Source organism: Aegilops tauschii, chromosome 3 (assembly GCF_002575655.3).
Source record: "Aegilops tauschii subsp. strangulata cultivar AL8/78 chromosome 3, Aet v6.0, whole genome shotgun sequence".
Taxonomy (NCBI): Eukaryota; Viridiplantae; Streptophyta; class Magnoliopsida; order Poales; family Poaceae; genus Aegilops; species Aegilops tauschii.
The window spans coordinates 598,661,569-598,667,568 of record NC_053037.3 but is presented as its reverse complement, the minus strand read 5'-3'; positions in this window follow the sequence as shown (position 1 = coordinate 598,667,568).

Genomic DNA, 6,000 nt, shown 5'->3' with positions numbered 1-6,000 from the left:
GCATCCACGTCAGTAAACCTAGGCGAAGTTGTGGCGCCAGAAGACCATGACCCAAGGCGTGACAGTGTGATTACGCCAGCAAACCCAGGCGAAGTTGTGGTGCCAGAAGTCCATGACGCAAGGCGCAGTGGTGTGGTCATGCTAGAAGCAAGCGAAGTCATGGCGCGAGAAGACCATGATGTACAGCGTAATGGTGTGGTCGCGCTAGAAGCAGGTGAAGAAGTGGCGCCAGAAGTCCACGACACAATGCGTGATGGTATGTTCGCGCTAGAAGACGGCGAAGACGTGTCGCCAGAAGAACACGACGCGAAGCGTGAAGTGGTTACTCCAGAAGAATGCAACATGCGGCGAGCTGCACTCGAACCAGATGAACGTGGTGCATATGTGATATTGGACAGTGCAACCGTGAGTTGTTGCGGCGGATCCGACGAGGCAAGGTCTGAGGCCGGCGGCGTTGCGTGCATCTCAACCAGCAACATGCGCAGCAGATCATGCAAGCAGGCGGTCAGCGCAATACTAGGCACGTACGCAGCAGGGTCCGCAGGCAGCAGTAGCAACAGTTCCCTCGGTAGCGGTCAACCTACTGGGTGTACGAGCTGGCCAGATGAGCCGGATGCTAGTGGCCAGTACGAGCTGCATGCAAATGCTCCACCATGGGTCGTGGACTTGTGGATGGTTTGGAAGGTGGACAATGTCCAGAAAAAGAAGATAGCAGCCCAGCTAGAAGTAATAGTACTGGAGCTAGAGTTGTTGGGAACGTAGTATTTAAAAAAAATCTACGATCACGCAAGATCTATCTAGGAGATGCATAGCAACAAGACGGGAGAGTGTGTCAACGTACCCTCGTAAACCGAAAGCGGAAGCGTTTAGTAACGCGGTTGATGTAGTGGAACGTCTTCACGATCCAACCGATCCAAGTATCGAACGTACGGCACCTCCATGTTCAGCACACGTTCAGCACGATGACATCCCTCAAGCTCTTGATCCAGTTGAGGATGAGGAAGAGTTCCGTCAGCACGACGGCGTGGCGATAGTAATGATGAAGTTACCGGTGCAGGGCTTCTCCTAAGCACTACGACGATATGACCGAGGTGTTGAACTGTGGAAGGGGGCACCGCACACGGCTAAGAGATTGTCTGTTGTGCCTTCGGGGTGCCCCCCTGCCCCCGTATATAAGGGAGAGGAGGAGGAGGCCGGCCAACAAGGGGCGCGCCAGGGGGAGGGGAGTCCTACTAGGACTCCAGTCCTAGTAGGATTCGGTCCCATCCTTTTTTCCTTCTACCGGAGGGGGGAAAAGGGGAAGGAGAGGGAGTAGGAGAAGGAAAGGGGGGTTGCGCCCCCTTCCCAAGTCCAATTCAGCCTCCTCCCTTGTGGGGGGCGCACCATCCCCTTGTGGGCTGGTCAGCCTCCCTCCTATGGCCCATAAGGCCCATATCTTTTCCCGGGGTGTTCCGGTAACCCCTCCGGTACTCCGGTATGTACCCGATACAATCCGAAACCCTTCCGGTGTCCGAATACTATCTTCCAATATATCAATATTTATCTCTCGACCATTTCGAGACTCCTCGTCATGTCCGCGATCTCATCCGGGACTGTGAACAAACTTCGGTCATCAAATCACATAACTCATAATAGAAATTGTCATTGAACGTTAAGCGTGCGGACCCTACGGGTTCGAGAACAATGTAGACATGACCGAGACACATCTCCGGTCAATAACCAATAGCGGAACCTGGATGCTCATATTGGCTCCTACATATTCTATGAAGATCTTTATCGGTCAAACCGCATAACAACATACTTTATTCCCTTTGTCATCGGTATGTTACTTTGCCAAGATTCGATCGTCGGTATTGTTGGGGAACGTAGCAGAAATTCAAAATTTTCTACGCATCACCAAGATCAATCTATGGATTAACTAGCAACGAGAGGGAGGGGAGTGCATCTTCATACCCTTGAAGATCACGATGCGGAAGCGTTACAAGAACGCGGTTGATGGAGTCGTACTCGCAGCGATTCAAATCGTGGAAGATCCGATCTAGCGCCGAACGGACGGCGCCTCCGCGTTCAACACACGTACAGCCCGGGGACGTCTCCTCCTTCCTGATCCAGAAAGGGGAGAGGAGAAGTTGAGGGAGAACTCCAGCAGCACGACGGCGTGGTGGCAATGGAGCTCGTGGTTCTCCGGCAGAGCTTCGTTAAGCACTACGGAGGAGGAGGAGGTGTATGAGGAGGGAGGGCTGCACCAGGGAAGAGCTGCGGCTGCCCTCCCACCCCTCCACTATATATAGGGGTAAGGGGAGAGGGGGTAGCGCCCTAGGGTTTCCCCTAGGGGGCGGCGGCCAAGCAGATTGGATCTCCCTAGGGAAAATCCTAGGGAGACTTGGCCCCCAAGCCAAGCAGGTGGAGGCTTGCCTCCCAAGCCAGATGGAGGCGCCCCACCTCCCCAAGTAACGTGGGAAAGGTTGTGGGGGGCGCACCACCCCTTAGTGGGCTTGTTTGCCCCTTCCCCTTTGGCCCATGAGGCCCCCCAACGCTTGCCGGGGCTCCCGAAACACCTTTCGGTCATGCTGGCCATAGCCTGGTACCCCCGGAACACTTCCGGACTCCAATACCCTTCGTCCAATATATCGATCTTCACCGCCGGACCATTCCGGAACTCCTCGTGATGTCCGGGATCTCATCCGGGACTCCGAACAACCTTCGGTAACCACATACTATTTCCCATAACAACTCTAGCGTCACCGAACCTTAAGTGTGTAGACCCTACGGGTTCGGGAACCATGCAGACATGACCGAGACACCTCTCCGGCCAATAACCAATAGCGGGATCTGGATACCCATATTGGCTCCCACATGTTCCACGATGATCTCATCGGATGAACCACGATGTCGGGGATTCAATCAATCCCGTATACAATTCCCTTTGTCTATCGGCATGTTGCTTGCCCGAGATTCGATCGTCGGTATCCCAATACCTCGTTCAATCTTGTTACCGGCAAGTCTCTTTACTCGTTCCGTAACGCATGATCCCGTGGCTAACTCCTTAGTCACATTGAGCTCATTATGATGATGCATTACCGAGTGGGCCCAGAGATACCTCTCCGTCATACGGAGTGACAAATCCGAGTCTCGATTCTTACCAACCCAACAGACACTTTCGGAGATACCTGTAGTGTACCTTTATAGCCACCCAGTTACGTTGTGACATTTGGTACACCCAAAGCATTCCTACGGTATCCGGGAGTTGCACAATCTCATGGTCTAAGGAAATGATACTTGACATTAGAAAAGCTCTTAGCAAACGAACTACACGATCTTGTGCTATGCTTAGGATTGGGTCTTGTCCATCACATCATTCTCCTAATGATGTGATCCCGTTATCAACGACATCCAATGTCCATGGTCAGGAAACCCATAACCATCTATTGATCAACGAGCTAGTCAACTAGAGGCTTACTAGGGACATGTTATGGTCTATGTATTCACACATGTATTATGGTTTCCAGTTAATATAATTATAGCATGAACAATAGACAATTATCATGAACAAGGAAATACAATAATAACCATTCTATTATTGCCTCTAGGGCATATTTCCAACAGTCTCCCACTTGCACTAGAGTCAATAATCTAGTTCACATCACTATGTGATTGTAATGAATCCAACACACATGGGGTTTGTTCATATCTCGCTTGTGAGAGAGGTTATTAGTCAACGGGTCTGAACCTTTCAGATCCGTGTGTGCTTTACAAATCTCTATGTCATCTTGTAGATGCAGCTACCACGCGCTACTTGGAGCTATTCCAAATAACTGCTCTACTATACGAATCCGGTTTACTACTCAGAGTCATCCGGATTAGTGTCAAAGTTTGCATCGACGTAACCCTTTACTACGAACTATTTTACCACCTCCATAATCGAGAAAATTCCTTAGTCCACTAGTTACTAAGGATAAGTTCGACCGCTGCCATGTGATCCATTCCTGGATCACTATTGTACCCCTTGACTGACTCATGGCAAGGCACACTTCAGGTGCGGCACACAGCATAGCATACTATAGAGACTATGTCTAAAGCATAGGGGACGACCTTCGTCCTTTCTCTCTCTTCTGCCGTGGTCAGGTCTTGAGTCTTACTCAATACTCACACCTTGTAACACAGCCAAGAACTCCTTCTTTGCTGATATATTTTGAACTCCTTCAAAATCTTGTCACGGTATGTATTCATCTGAAAGTACTATTAAGCGTTTTTGATCTATCCTTATAGATCATGATGCTCAATGTTCTAGTAGCTTAATCCAGGTTTTCCATTGAAAAACACTTTTCAAATAACCCTGTATGCTTTCCAGAAATTCTACATCATTTCTGATCAACAATATGTTAACAACATATACTCGTCAAAAATTCTATAGTGCTCCCACTCACTTCTTTGGAAATACAAGTTTCTCATAAACTTTGTAAAAAACCAAAAATCTTTGATCATCTCATCAAAGCGTACATTCCAACTCCGAGATGCTTACTCCAGTCCTTAGAAGGATTGCTGGAGCTTTGCATACTTGTTAGCATCTTTCAGTATTGACAAAACCTTCTGGTTGTATCACATACAACCTTTCCTCAAGAAAATCATCGAGGAAACAATGTTTTGACATCCCATCTACAAGATTTCATAAATAATGCAGTAACTGCTAATATAATTCCAACAGACTCTTAGCATCGCTACGAGTGAGAAAGTCTCATCGTAGTCAACTCCTTGAACTTGTCGGAAAACATCTTAACGGCAAGTCGAGCTTTCTTAATGGTGACACTTACCATCATTGTCCGTCTTCCTTTTAAAATCCATCTGCACCCAACAGCCTTACGACCATCAAGTAGTTCTTCCAAAGTCTATACTTTGTTTTTATACATGGATCCTCTCTCGGATTTTATGGCCTCGAGCCATTCGTCAGAATCTGGGCCCACCATCGTTTCTCCATAGCTCTTAGATTCATTGTTGTCTAGCAACATGAGTTCCAAGATAGGATTACGTACCACTCTGAAGTAGTACGCATCCTTGTCGTCCTATGAGGTTTGGTAGTGACTTGATCCGAAGTTTCATGATCACTATCATAAGCTTCCACTTCAATTGGTGTAGGTGCCACAGGAACAACTTCTTGTGCCCTGCTACACACTAGTTGAAGTGACGGTTCAATAACCTCATCAAGTCTCCACCATCCTCCCACTCAATTCTTTCGAGAGAAACTTTTCCTCGAGAAAGGACCCGTTTCTAGAAACAATCACTTTTGCTTCCAGATCTGAAATAGGAGGTATACCCAACTGTTTTGGGTATTCTATGAAGATGCATTTATCCGCTTTGGGTTCGAGCTTATCAGCCTGAAACTTTTTTTACATAAGCGTCGCAGCCCCAAACTTTTAAGAAACGACAGCTTAGGTTTCTCTAAACCATAGTTCATACGGTGTCGTCTCAACGGAATTGCGTGGTGCCCTATTTAAAGTGAATGCGGTTGTCTCTAATGCCTAGCCCATAAACGATAGCGGTAATTCGATAAGAGACATCATGGTATGCACCATATCCAATAGGGTGCAGTTATGATGTTCGGACACACCATCACACTATGGTGTTCCAGGCAGTATTAGTTGTGAAACAATTTCCACAATGTCTTAATTGTGTGCCAAACTCGTAACTCAGATATTAATCTCTATGATCATATCACAGACATTTTATCCTCTTGTCACGACGATCTTCAACTTCACCCTGAAATTACTTGAACCTTTCAATAATTCAGACTTGTGTTTCATCAAGTAAATATACTCAGCATCTACTCAAATCATCTGTGAAGTAAGAACATAACGATATCCACTGCATGCCTCAGCACTCATTGGACTGCACACATCAAAATGTATTACTTCCAACAAGTTGCTTTCTTGTTCCATCTTACTGAAAACGAGGCCTTTCAGTCATCTTGCCCATGTGGTATGATTTGCATGTCTCAAGTGATTC